The following is a 13,871-nucleotide window of genomic DNA, read 5'->3' as shown; positions in this document are numbered from 1 at the left end:
GTTTTACTACCTAAGTCACCTTTAACAATCTGATATTTGGTAACTGCCTCTTCCAAGTTCTTTGGAGAATAACAAATTCGAGGAGATGGATAAGACATCATAAAAGCACATGATTTGCAGTGTCCTCAACTCCACTTATAAAATCTTTATTCGGCATCCATCTTTCCACTTTTAATTGATGCCGGCAGTCTCCTGTCTGGCTCCCATGCAACATTAACCAAACCAAGAACCAGAATGAGGGTGTTTTACATACACAAGGCCGTGCGTGGCCACAGGATTTCAGTGACCTGAGGCAGGGAAGTCTCCTTGCTAAGAGAGCAGATAAAAGTAATCCTGTGTCCCGCCATTTGTTATTCTCCAACGGCTTCACACTCTGGCATCCTCTCACAAGATCTCAGACCTGTACGTTAATAGCAATAATCAGTAAGTTAAACAGGAATACAAACACCCCAACACTTCTCAAAAGATGCCAATAACCTTTCAATATACGCAGAGGTCCAAGGCATTAGTTGGAGAAGGCCAATGAGCTAAAACATATTATTAGAATAAGTGCCTTTCTTGGACAAGAAGAAATTCAGAAATTCAGCTAATACACTGGTCTATTGCACCTTAACTCGATCCTACTTTTTAAAAAGTTAAGACACTTGTTGACATAGGCGGCTGTCTTTTCAGTGCTGAAGGAACAAATGTCAGGTTTTCTTGGGTCCTCAATGAAGGAAAAATTTAAATACAGATATTCGAGCAAAGTAAAAGACAGAAAGGTCACGGTTGACCTTGCTCAGGCTTTGAATTCAAGCAGCTGCTCACTGAAATGAACTCCTTCAAGGCCAGAAAAAGGCCCGTCCTCACAACGGCATTGAGGCCTTCAAGGAGAGTGCCTTTAAGATGACTCTAAGAAAAAACAGACCAGCCAAAGTTTAATTCAATTTTATTTTCCACTTTTAGTATTTTTCAAATTATACAACATGCAGTCCGCCAGAATATCCATACATCTTCATTTCAGAACCTAGAAGATCACCAAAATTTTCCACGGGCCAGGGAAGGGTTACTCCAGATCTTCTGTTACATGTACTATATTACAGCATCGTTACTTGATATAAACGGCCCTTCTCCCCCTCACACCACCAAAACAAGTTAGTCCACAATTTTGTTTTAATGAAAGCTACTGTACAGATACACAAAGCCCAGAGAACATACATCTGCAGTACACACGACATACTTTACAAACTAGACATGTATAATTCTACAGAGTGCCCTATCCCCCTTATATCTGCACATGGTGAAAAGTATTTTAAACTGATGGACAATTAGTAAATGTGTAAGCAGACTTCACGGAGCGGTACTGCCTTCGGCTGTTCCCTGACCCTTATTCAATACTTTCTAAAAAGTCTATAAACTGTTATTGTTCAATGAAGGCATTTTAGAGTGGGATGGTTCCTTTAGCTTGCTCACAATATGCGGGTGAGACAATCTATAAGTGAAATCCTCCGGGTCCCCCGCCTCCTGCCCCCTGCCAACAAACAACTTCCCTAATGTGTCATAAAGCCAGAGTCTAAATGTTTTCCACCTTGCTTAAAAAATACACTTCAAAGAGGGGACTGTTAAGAATTTTTATTTGCTTTCGGTTATTCCTCTAGGAAAGGAGAGGTAATAATCCCCCCATGCGTCCTGCTGATGGCTTAGTCTGGCTTTGGATAGGAATATCACGCCCTCATGTGAAGGTAGGGCTTCCAAAAACTCTCTAGGTGCTACATTCTAGACAGACGTTTTTATGTCTTCACTTATCCCAGTATTTCTACGAATTCTAATTTTCTTAATCATATGAAACTATTTCCTTTAATTAAAAGTCTTAATCCACACTTATTTTTCTCCCTACTACCTGCCATTCCACATGGCAAACTGTAAAACGTTGGAAGAGATGACGCATTTAAACAGAATTCTCCAGTTATTGACCAAAACACACTTGGCGTTAATATATTTTAGCCTCTGACCATACATGTTGATATAGCAAACAGCATTCCTCTAATTTAACAAGCCACCATCCTGCAGGGAGACATTATTTTTAGAAATCATCTGGTTATTCCCTTTTAGCATCAAAGAGTAAACTTTCAAGAAGTAGCACGAAATATAAAATGATTCAGAGAGGAGAAACACACACACACAAGCACACACACACTAGCAAAAAGCAAAATACAACCGAAAGTATAATCATAGGCTCAGCCATTCACAAGTGTGGTTTTTACGCCTGGAGTACAAATGTAAAGGAACAATAGCCTAAAAAAGTGAAAACTGCATAAATGTGGCTTTTAACAAAAGAGGCCTACAGAATATGTGGTCCTGATATTACCTTATTAGACAAAGTAATATTAGAGATCCATTTGAATATACCGTATAATCCATTCCCACGATCTGCCTACCTTTCAGTCACAGTGTAGGAAAATTAGTTTAGAGGTCCTATAAAGACTGAAGCTAGGTGAACTGACTGGCTGATCAGCAGCTAGCAGAATTATCTTTAAGAGACATCAAAGCCAACTTTCTCTGTGAATAAAAGGAAACTGAATTTTGTGAGTCCCTTATAGAGATCAAGAAATATGGAACTACAAGCGAATGTTTCTTTTTGAAACATGAAAGGGCCAAACACTTCTTTAGAATTAGAAAAGGGGTGCCCAGGGAAAACTTACTTCGGAAAAAATCTAAAATAATCTGTTAACAAGAGAGCCTGAAGGAAAGAATGCCTAACCTTTGTTCAATTTCCAACTACGGAGTTATTACACAGTTGCAAAACAGACAGCAGTGGTATGACAATTTATTATTTGGCGATCCTCTCAAAGGCCGGTTTTAACTTCTAATATAAGAGGCAAACATCTCAACAGCAAGGTTATCATCTATGGCATATGTTATTACCTGATAAGGTTTGCAAAGCCTGCCCTACAAGGATCCTTCTGTCAGACGGCAAATAGCATTGGAGCAGTTATGTTGGGCGAGCATTAGCAACAATGTAAAAAAAATGAGACAAAATTTTTAAAACGTAAATGAATGCAAAATTGTCATTTTTACTAAATAAATACGTCAGTAGAATTCGTCCTCTTCTCTCTACTTACTAGCTGCCCCCCCCCAAAAAAAACCCACACATAAACAAAGTGCAACATTTAACAAATAAATTAAGTCAAAGCAGCTTTGCTTGGTTAGGGAAATTTTATACAAGAAAAGTCTAGAAGTCAATTCAGTCTTTAGTGCTTTATCCACAGACACACAAACGCACAGACACACACAGACAGACACACACACACACACACACACACACACACACCTGAACTATCTTTCACCCACCAGCAATGAGAAAGCGCAACGTCTCTTCTGGCAAAATTTCATTCCAGTGGTGACAGCAGCAGGGACAGTACCAGCTCACTCATCCTGGGCTGACACAACCATAGGATGGGTGCTTTCACTGAGACTGGTTTGGTTATCACTGACTTAACCCGCAAACTTATCAAAACAAGTAGTTAACCCTCAAATTTATCAAAACAAGTAGCAGCACACAAGACTAACTTAATTGAATCCTTGTCAGTTTCCCTGAAACTTTACTACTTGGAATCCGATCATTTTAATATGCACAACTGGAAATAAGAGTTGATTCAGCTCTAGATTCATGTATTTGAATAAAACAGTAGCCGAATGTAAAAAATCCGTCCACATCGATTTCTTCTAATTCTGCCTAAGAGGAAACCTATCTATTTGATGCCAAGGAGAGAACTCAACTAAGTGGTCGGCAAGGATGGGTTAATGTAACACATTATTCATGGCAACTTATTCACAGGCACAAAGATATGTCAATTGCTTTCCCCCTAGGGCTTCCTTTTTCAACTGCTGGAATGATCCTGGATTTCGTCAGCAATACCCCCACAAGGCTCAAGATGGTTCCGTAGAGAAAGAGGCCATCCCTGATGCAAGCTCCAGTAGGATGAGGGAAGAGGAAGCAAGGAGGGGGGCAGCCGCATTTCCACTCCTCCAACTTTGCAGCATTTTCAACACTTCTGAAGGAATGATGTTCTACCTGGGCTGGCCGAGACTAGTCACCGCAGGTTCAATAGCAAGCAGCTCAGAGGTGAATGCTATCACTTTTCGCATTTACACAGATGTGTCTGAGTGAACAATTTCTACATTGCTACTGTCAGATTGTTTTTCTGCCTCGAAGAAATTTGCTTTGCATTTTAACGGATGCCATACTAAAAGGTGTATTTTACAGATCCAAAGATGCGACCAGGATATTCAAAATGCGTCTTTGGGGTGATTTGTATTGGAAAAGCGTCCAGAATGAAAATTTTGCGCCCTATAGCAGCACTTTTGTGTTCCCTAAAAATATAAAGTAATGTGTTTATTTTACAGGAAACCAGACAGTTGCGGCGGCGAAGCAGAAGCTGCTGCCTCCACGGCACTTGGTTGTTCCCCTCCAGGGAATGGTATTTGCTGGGACGTGGCTGCAGAGAAGGAGTCTCCAAGGACCACCCAGGGACCACCCAATGCCCCGAGCCCGGGGCCACAGCAACAGATCCCAGGAGTAAGTGGATCTTCTGTAATCGCCCCCTTCAGATTTCTCGGGAAGAGAAAAGTCCAAGCACACATCTGTACACAGAAACTCTACACAGCTCAAATATCTGAAACTGGTGTACTGCAGATGGCTGGGGTGAGCAAGTGTAAAAGAAAATGGAAATTGTGTAGGAGGGAAAAAAAGTAAAGGAATTGGTGATTAATGTAGTCCTTGACATGCTACGTGGAGAGTCGTATCTGTTGAAAGAGAACCAAAGAGAGAACACAGGAGTTAGAGAACACAATGGAAATTCACTCCTCAGGAAGAAAAACAAAAAAAACTTTTAATTTTCGATATTTAGACCAGAGCTGTCCCCATAGAAATACCATGTGAGCCACACATTTAATTTTCAATGTTCAACTGGCCACACTAAGCAGTGAAAAGCAACGGGTAAGATTAACTTTAATAATACATTTTATTTAACCCAATATACTCAATGTTATCATTTCAACATGTAATCAAGTAGTAGGGATTGAGATATTTTCCATTACAATATTGCTACTAAGATTGTTCACAGTCTTTTTTCCCCCAGTGTTTGCCATCTGGTGTGTATTCTGCAGTTCCCACACATCTCAGTGTGGACTTGGCCACACTTCAAGTGCTCAGTGGTCACATGTGGCTAGTGGCTAGCCTACTGGACAGTACAGCCTCCTATTTACTGCTTTTGCTCTAAGTATTTAGCCCTGACAACTGTCTCTTCCCAAAGCCATGCCTATTGAAACTATAGATGTTTGGAGAAACATAACACATTTTCTCATTCCTCCAGGGAACCCAAACATCCTTTCTCACTTGCCAGCACTTTAAGATACCCAGGCAGGTCAGACACACCCCCTTAGCCAGGCTCTCTCAAGAAGGAGGCTCCCAGTCCTGAAAGGTGTGTTTCACCTCCCCAGTGTGATGACGTTACTCAGTAGGGCACCCCCTATGATTTCACTCCACGTCCCACCAGATGTTCACCTGATCACCGTCAAGTCTCCAGGATGAAAGGCGACTAGTCCCGACTCAGAGGCCAGCCCTTTATCAGCCTTTGGACCAACTCTAATGAACTCAACTCTCAGGAAGAAACGGAAAGGCTCAACTTCCTCACATCAGCTGGAAGCCCTGGGTCTGTCTGTGATCCTGCCTGTGGGTCATGTGCAGAGCTCATGGTGCTTCTGGGGTGGGGCGTGGGTGACAAGAGAGCTAGGTGGAGGCTCATCCTTGAGAAACACATGGGGACTGCTGGCACAGGAAATGTGACAGACACGAAGAAAAACCCACCTGCTCTTCTGATTTTAAAAAGAACTCCATACAGATACATAACGGAATACTACTCAGCCACAAACAAGAATGAAATTTTACCATTTGCAACAACATGGATGGACTTGGAGGGCATTATGCTAAGTGAAACAATTCAGGCAGAGAAAGACAGATACTGTATGCTACCACTTATATGTGGAATCTAAAAAGATAAAACAAACTAGTGAATATAACAAAAAAGAAACACACTCATGGATATAGAGAACAAACTAGTGGTTATCAATGGCAGGGGAGGGAAGGGGAGAGGGGCAAGACAGGGGTAGGGGATTAAGAGGTACAAACTACTATGTATAAAGTAAATAAGCTACAAAGATATATTGCACAGCACAGGGAATACAGCCAATATTTTATAAGAACAATAAATGGAGTATAATCTAGAAAATTTTTAAATAACTATGTTGTACACCTGAAACTAATGTCGTATTGTAAATCAACTACACCTCAATAAAGAAAAGAACTCCAACTCAACACCTCATGCTGTTTTTGCCCCTAGAAGGCTTACATCCAAATTTAGTGCTTGACTGTGGTTCCTGCTACAGTGCTCCCCGAGCCCACCCCCTGGACTCAGGTTCCTGCTACAGTGCTCTCTCCCTCTCTAATTTTTTTTTGGCTTCATTCTCCTGATTTATGTGTTATAATACTGTAAACAATCTCACATATTTTTGTATAAATAAGCAGGATATAAATTATAATAGAAAAATTTCAGAGTGTGGAAAGGGATTTTAAAAGTAGATAAAAGCAAAGTGGGTGAGGGAAAAAAAGGAATAAAGAACAAAAATTGAGTAGAAAAAAAAGAGAACACATTCCTTTTTAGAATACTACCTCTTCATGCAGCTCAATATCAAAGAAACAAACAACCCAATCCAAAAATGGGCAGAAGACCTAAATAGACATTTCTCCAAAGAAGATATACAGATTGCCAACAAACACATGAAAGAATGCTCAACATTATTAATCATTAGAGAAATGCAAATCAAAACTACAATGAAATATCATCTCACACCAGTCAAAATGGCCATCATCCAAAAATGTACAAACAATAAATGCTGGACAGGGTGTGGAGAAAAGGGAACCCTCTTGCACTGCTGGTGGGAATGTAAATTGATACAGCCACTATGGAGAACAGTATGGAGGTTCCTTAAAAAACTACAAATAGAACTACCATACGACCCAGCAATCCCACTACTGGGAATATACCCTGAGAAAACCATAATTCAAAAAGAGTCATGTACCACAATGTTCACTGCAGCTCTATTTACAATAGCCAGGACATGAAAGCAACCTAAGTGCCCACTGACAGATGAATGGATAAAGAAGATGTGACACATGTATACAATGGAATATTAGTCAGCCATAAAAAGAAACAAAATTGAGTTATTTGTAGTGAGGTGGATGGACCTAGAGTCTGTCATACAGAGTGAAGTAAGTCAGAAAGAGAAAAACAAATACCGTATGCTAACACATATATATGGAATCTAAGAAAAAAAATGGTTATGAAGAACCTAGGGGTAAGACGGGAATAAAGATACAGACCTACTAGAGAATGGACCTGAGGATATGGGGAGGGGGAAGGGTAAGCTGGGACAAAGTGAGAGAGAGGCATGGACATATATACACTACCAAACGTAAAATAGCTAGCTAGTGGGAAGCAGCCGCACAGCACAGGGAGATCAGCTCCGTGCTTTGTGACTACCTGGAGGGGTGGGATAGGGAGGGTGGGAGGGAGACGCAAGAGGTAGGAGATATGGGAACATATGTATACGTATAACTGATTCACTTTGTTATAAAGCAGAAACTAACACACCATTGTAAAGCAATTATACTCCAATAAAGATGTAAAAAAATAAAAATAAAAAAAGAATACTACCTTTTCCCCAACTCAAAAAATACATATTCAGGGAGCTCATCTGATAACTACCATTTCTTGCTCCAATAGTGCAATCACTTGCAATTACAAAGCTGCTCAATTAAAAATGGTAAAGCAACCGATATTCCTGTCCTTTTTAGAAGTCCCAGAGAGAGAGGGAGAGAGAGAGAGAGGTTTGCCTTTGGGAGGAGCCTCTGTACTGTTTAGACTTTCTGGTGAGATTTTGTGCTTATTATTAGGACCAGAAATGAAAAGCCTAAGAAAGAACAGTCACAGCTGTCATTCAAATCCATTTTGAGCTGAAAACCAAGAGGCTCGGGAACGCTCTCTGCACACTCCCTTTGAAATGCCCATTTCACTGTCCTTCCAGGTTCATTTTTCCAAGCACAGGATCTCAGAATCACTTATGGCTCACCCTGGTCAGATGAGACAGCCGTCCTACACACCTGGAGGCAGGGAGGTGCGAGCCCCTACCTTAAATTGTAGGGTTATGGCCTGACGTGATGACCGCAGCCAACCCATGCTGACAGCCAAGCGCTAGGCACAGACTCAACAGGGCAGCCTCAACAGCTCCAGCCAACCACAGAGGGACACGATTTCCACAGAAGGCCTTTCATTCAAATCCCCCCTTCCCCCAACGTGTAAGATTCTGCACGTATTAGCTAAGAGTTTGGAAGAAACAGGGGGCCACAAAGGAGGCCCCATCTGCTTAGTTTAAGCACCTCCAGGAGCGCAAGAGAGAACCGAGACTTTGTGAGGGGCTCTGAAAGGAAAACACAGGAACTCCACCAAGAAAACATCCTTATTATCTAGAGGTGCTTCTTTTTCATCCTGAGTTAAAGATCTTTACAGACATGTCTGCCAAAGCAGTCTTTCCAGCAGGCCCAAGAATGGATTTAACTAGGATATTCCCATCCATCCCCCAACCTTCTGGAAGTTCACCTCCTTTGACAAATTCTGGGGAGAAAATGGATATAATGTATAGAGGTAAATGGGTGAGGCCCTAGAAAAAACATTTCTGACTGTTCCAATAATAGACTGACCATCCAGAGAGGTCAGTGCATCTCAAGAACATTTAAAACCCAGTTCTGTTGACCCTCCTTAGATGGTTTACAGGAGCCGCTCGCTCTCCTAAAAGCAGGGTACTGAAACCAAGTGACCCGCTACTGGACTGTCCCTGGGCCTCTGCCCAACTGGAGATGGTAATGCAGAGTGGCAATGTGTGACTGACTGAGAAGGAAATAAAATCACCTTTCTTTAGAAGGGATGGGGAAGGTTGAAGAAAGAAGCTAATTTTATGTGGGTTTTGCAAGAAGTAGTCAGAGATGTTTCCCCCCCAACCTTGGCTTTTGCAATTGCCTGCAGTGGATTTACGCTTAATCCAAACAGTACAGAGTTTTATCTTTCCTTTGCCTTTCTACAGTTCAATCCCCACATTATAAGAATTAACAACTGTACTGGACATATCATTGCTGAACAGAAGTGGATTTATCCTACGGGGGCATTCGTGCAATCTACTGTAGAGAGACAATTTTACTTGCTCTGAATTCATAAGTCTGAGAACCATGCCATTAAGGTGAATTAGGTCCAGCAGCTGACTGCGCTGGAAATGAAGTAAGGGTCCCTCTGTGATCCCTCCTGTTGAATTCACAATGCCAGTTTCTAAGTCCCATCCCAGGTCCCACCGTGCCCATCTGCAGTCATGTCTTTCCTCTCTTCCTGAGGTCCTGCTTCGTCTACTCCTTTTAGGCCTGTCCCCATGAAACCACCATAACACTGGAGAATATTTGTCAGGGCCAGATTTTTGCCAGGCATTCTTCTATGACTTTTCATTCTCCTTTCACATTGTCTTGTTCAATTCCCAGCACAAACCTGTGATGAAGGTACTATGATCATAACTTCTCCATGCCACAGTTTTCTTAGCTGTTAAATGGCCAAGAACCTTTCCTGGAGGGAAGAGGTTGGGTTTGCTTCATATACTTGAACTAAAACAACCCACTGCAGCAGATAGAAGGCAGCAGCAGATATGAGAATCCAGGTGTCGTTTATCAAGCTAAATAGTAAAGAGATTTGTGAAACCATAAGTGCACCATTCTAAGATTTTGTTTTGTAAAATAATTATGTTTCATTAAAAATGGCATTTTTAAAAATTAATTAGTTAATTTAGTTTTGGCTGCATTGGGTCTTCATTGCTGCGTGTGGGCTTTCTCTAGTTGCGGCGAGCGGGGGCAACTCTTCGTTGCGGTGCGCGGGCTTCTCGTTGTGGTGGCTTCTCTTGTTGCAGAGCATGGGCTCTAGGCGCGCGGGCTTCAGTAGTTGTGGCTCGTGGTCTCTAGAGCGCAGGCTCAGTAGTTGTGGCACATGGGCTTAGTTGCTCTGCAGCATGTGGGATCTTCCCGGGCCAGGGCTCGAACCCTTGTCCCCTGCGTTGGCAGGCAGATTCTTAACCACCGCGCCACCAGGGAAGTCCAAAAATAGCATTTGTTAATAGAATTACTATTTTAAATGTTTCAATTTCTAACATAATACCTATCATAGATACAACCCAGAAATAGAAAAGCTCTTTGATGTTGATACTTTTTAAGAATGTCAAAGGTCCCAAGGTCAGGAACCCTGAGAACTGCTGCAGAGCAGATCAGAGCTCTTAGACCAGGATCCACCACCACCAAGTTGTTAAGATCTTGACAGTTCACTCTGCCTCTGTGTAGCATGTTGAGTGAAGCTGGACTCCATCATGACCACACCAGCGATCACTGAGAGCTGGCTCTGTGCCAGGCACTCATCTAAGCCCTAAGATACTCATGTATCTAATCCTCACAGCCACCCTATGAGTAGGGGCTATCTGGCCACGTTTCACAGAGGAGGACACTGAGGCCCAGAGAAATGAGGTAATTATCCCAGGACGTGTCCAAGCTGGGATTCAACCCCAGGAAGTCCAACTCCAGATCCTGAGCCCACAACCATCCAGCTACCCTGCCTGTAGCAAAGGGTCCCTCTCCGCATGCACATACTAGCTACTCATTTAATTGCTAGGATTTTCCAACAGCAGTAGCAAGTTGAACAGCCCAGTGGCTTTGATGCAGACCACATGTGTGGCTTCATGACCTACTGTAAAGGAAGCTTTTCGGCTTCAAAGGGCTAAATCCCAAAGCAGCAGCTCTCCCACCCTCCACGTGTGGAGTGAACCCATTTCTGCTCTGGCCAGAAGTCAACCTGTGCGTCTTATGCCGCTATATTTTTTATTTGTGACTAGGGTATCAAGAACAGGATACAGGTCAAGATGAACCCCAACAATGGTGCAAGATAGGCTGGATGCAGGAATTCAGGACAGAGAGAAGGGTAATAAGAAGGAAAGACACAAGAGGGAGGGGATATGCAGATATATGTATACATATTGCTGATTCACTTTGTTATACAGCAGAAACTAATACACCATTGTAAAGCAACTATACTCCAATAAAGATGTTAAAATAAAAAAGAAAAGAAGGAAAGACAGAGTGTGTCAGAAAAGCAAATAGAGGGCTTCCCTGGTGGCACAGTGGTTGAGAGTCCGCCTGCTGATGCAGGGGACGTGGGTTCGTGTCCCGGTCTGGGAAGATCCCACACGCCGCGAAGCGGCTGGACCCGTAAGCCATGGCCGCTGAGCCTGCACGTCCGGAGCCTGTGCTCCACAACGGGAGAGGCCACAACACTGAGAGGCCTGCGTACCACAAAAAAAAAAGAAAGGAAAAAAAAAGAAAATAGAGTATAAATTAGCAGATGCCATTTTGAGAAGCTCAGCCTGAACCTAAGGATATACCAAGGACCAGCCAGAAACAGCCTTGTTGTTCCAACAGGCAAAAGCTTAGAGAGAAAACTCCATTCTGCCTGGGGTGGGTGAGGAAAGCAGTTAAGGGAGAAGGGTGAGGTGGGGCTTCAGAGAAGGTGGAACTTTCTCAATTCAAAGAAAGAAGAGCCAGCAGCCCAAGTGGACGTTATGTTTAGGGCTTCCGCTGAGAGTGGTGAATATGAGGAAATGGCCAGGGGCATTTAAAGTGAAGGAGATGTGAGGTTTACGTGCGAGGCTAGAAAATACTGGGTTTCCTGTCTTTAATGCACACTTGGAATTTCCCTGTTTGGATGTAGCTTACTGTGAGAAGACTGCTTGCGAAAGAAAGTCATTTGTGCGTTCCCAGTGCCTGGGCCAAGTATGACAGGCTGAAGATCCTGACAGCAGGAGGCACACAGGCAACACGGGGTCCAGGAGTTCAGACCCTTGGTCCCAGATGACCATCACATCATGGCAGCAAAAGGAAAGGGTGGTGAAAGCCCATAAATCTTCGTTATGCGTGTGCCCCATCCCACCATTTAAGGAGTTAAAGGTCTTATTTTTATTAATATATCGGAAAAGAATCTGAAAAAGAATGGATATAGGTATATGTATAACTGAATCACTTTGCTGTGCACCTGACACAACCATTGTAAATCAACTCTACTCCAATATAAAATAAAAATTAAATTTAAAAAAACGAAAACACTTAGACGTACACTTAAAAAAAGAAGAAAACAATTAGCAAATATAGTCACGATAAGCTCCTGAGGTAGTAAAACCAGAAAGAGACAGAGCCATCCTACAGTGACGGTTAGTGACCCACGGAATGTCACATAAATCGTGACACAGGGGTCATGACAGACTCCTGGGCTCCTTTGATGGCTTCCTGTAGTTACGTTCACCTGGGTGACCCTGCTATGAACTGCAGAAGTGCTTCTCCAGAGCTCTTTTCTTTATGCCTCAAAACATGAAATCACAGTGTTAAAAAAAAAAATTCTTCTTCAAATGTACTGTAAGAGGCCAGTGAGTCCCTTCCAGCTCCGCCACTGCGATTTCGCCTAATATTTTATTAAAGTGTATCAAAACTTTATTAAATAGAATATGATTTCTAGACTTGATATATATGGTTTCTAATAAAAGTACAGTCCTCAAAATATCAGTCTTCATCTATATCAACAAAGTGAAAGGCATCCTCAGTCTTTGGTTCATTTCACAATATTTTCAATTTTATGCTTTTCTTGCCATGAAAATCTGAAGCGTTAACATGTGCGTATTCTAGGATTTTTTTTTTTTTTTTTTTTTTTACGCGGGCCTCTCACTGCTGTGGCCTCTCCCGTTGCGGAGCACAGGCTCCGGACGCGCAGGCCCAGCGGCCATGGCTCACGGGCCCAGCCGCTCCGCGGCATGTGGGATCTTCCCGGACGGGGGCACGAATCCGTGTCCCCTGCATCGGCAGGCGGACTCTCAACCACTGTGGCACCAGGGAAGCCCAACATGTGCGTATTCTAGATTATCTAGCTGACCACCTGTCATCAACTTCAGCACCACACCTGCTTTATGCCAACACCGAGTTGGTGCTTCTCCTCACAGCTTTCATCACCTTCAGGCTAAAGCTGGGCAATGGGAAAATGATGCGTTCCAGCCACAAGAAGATAAAATGACCTGAAAGCATGCTGTGATTCTGCAGTGGTTTTTAACAGAGAAAGAGGGTGAAAGAATTGTCATGTCTTGACACATGAGCCAAACTTGACCAGAAGCAATGCATACCAGAGTCACACTGCACACAGCTCTTTATTTTCAGCAAAAGACTGTCATTCGTTAAATTAGTAAAGCTTAGTAAAGGTTAGTGATTTGGATTTTTGACTTTTTAAATCTATTTTCTAAATTTGTTTCAACTTGATAGTTATGGAAGATCCAGTAAGTATAGGGAGCGTACACTGTTTTTAATGTGCAAATACTTGAGTATTAAAATAATTGAAATATTTTATAATTGTTTTATAATTTAAACTCCAGGAATCTGTGAGAATTTTATTTCCCTAAAAGTACTCTATTTACTACTCAAGCTTGAGAAATAACAGTCTACAGATAGGAAAACGAAGAGAACACAATTCTGCCCCAAAGCCGGTCAGAAAACAGGTTTCAGCAATGCCCCACTGGCGCCATCTGGTGGGCAATTCGAACCAGTGCCCACTGGCACCGCCGTACTCCAGGGCCCTCAGAACCAGGGAGCTGAACACGTATTTAAATGCTGTCTACTTTCAATATGGGGCCTCAAGTAAGCACTCAGCACTGCCCGAGAGGCCTAT

The 13,871-nt window shown here is 42.5% G+C and overlaps 1 protein-coding gene across 1 annotated transcript in view; it reads right to left on the bottom strand.

The window, feature by feature from the left end:
• Positions 1–854: 854 nt before the first annotated feature.
• KIF5C (kinesin family member 5C) overlaps positions 855–13,871 on the bottom strand; it is a 166,732-nt gene continuing 153,715 nt past the window's right edge. The window contains exon 26 of the mRNA XM_079925007.1: positions 855–4,785. The gene's annotated coding sequence lies outside the window, so the exon portion shown is untranslated. The remainder of the gene's footprint in view (positions 4,786–13,871) is intronic.

This window comes from Stenella coeruleoalba (genome assembly GCF_951394435.1).
Source record: "Stenella coeruleoalba genome assembly, chromosome: 6".
NCBI classification, from domain to species: domain Eukaryota; kingdom Metazoa; phylum Chordata; class Mammalia; order Artiodactyla; family Delphinidae; genus Stenella; species Stenella coeruleoalba.
This window is presented reverse-complemented; position numbering and strand designations above follow the sequence as displayed.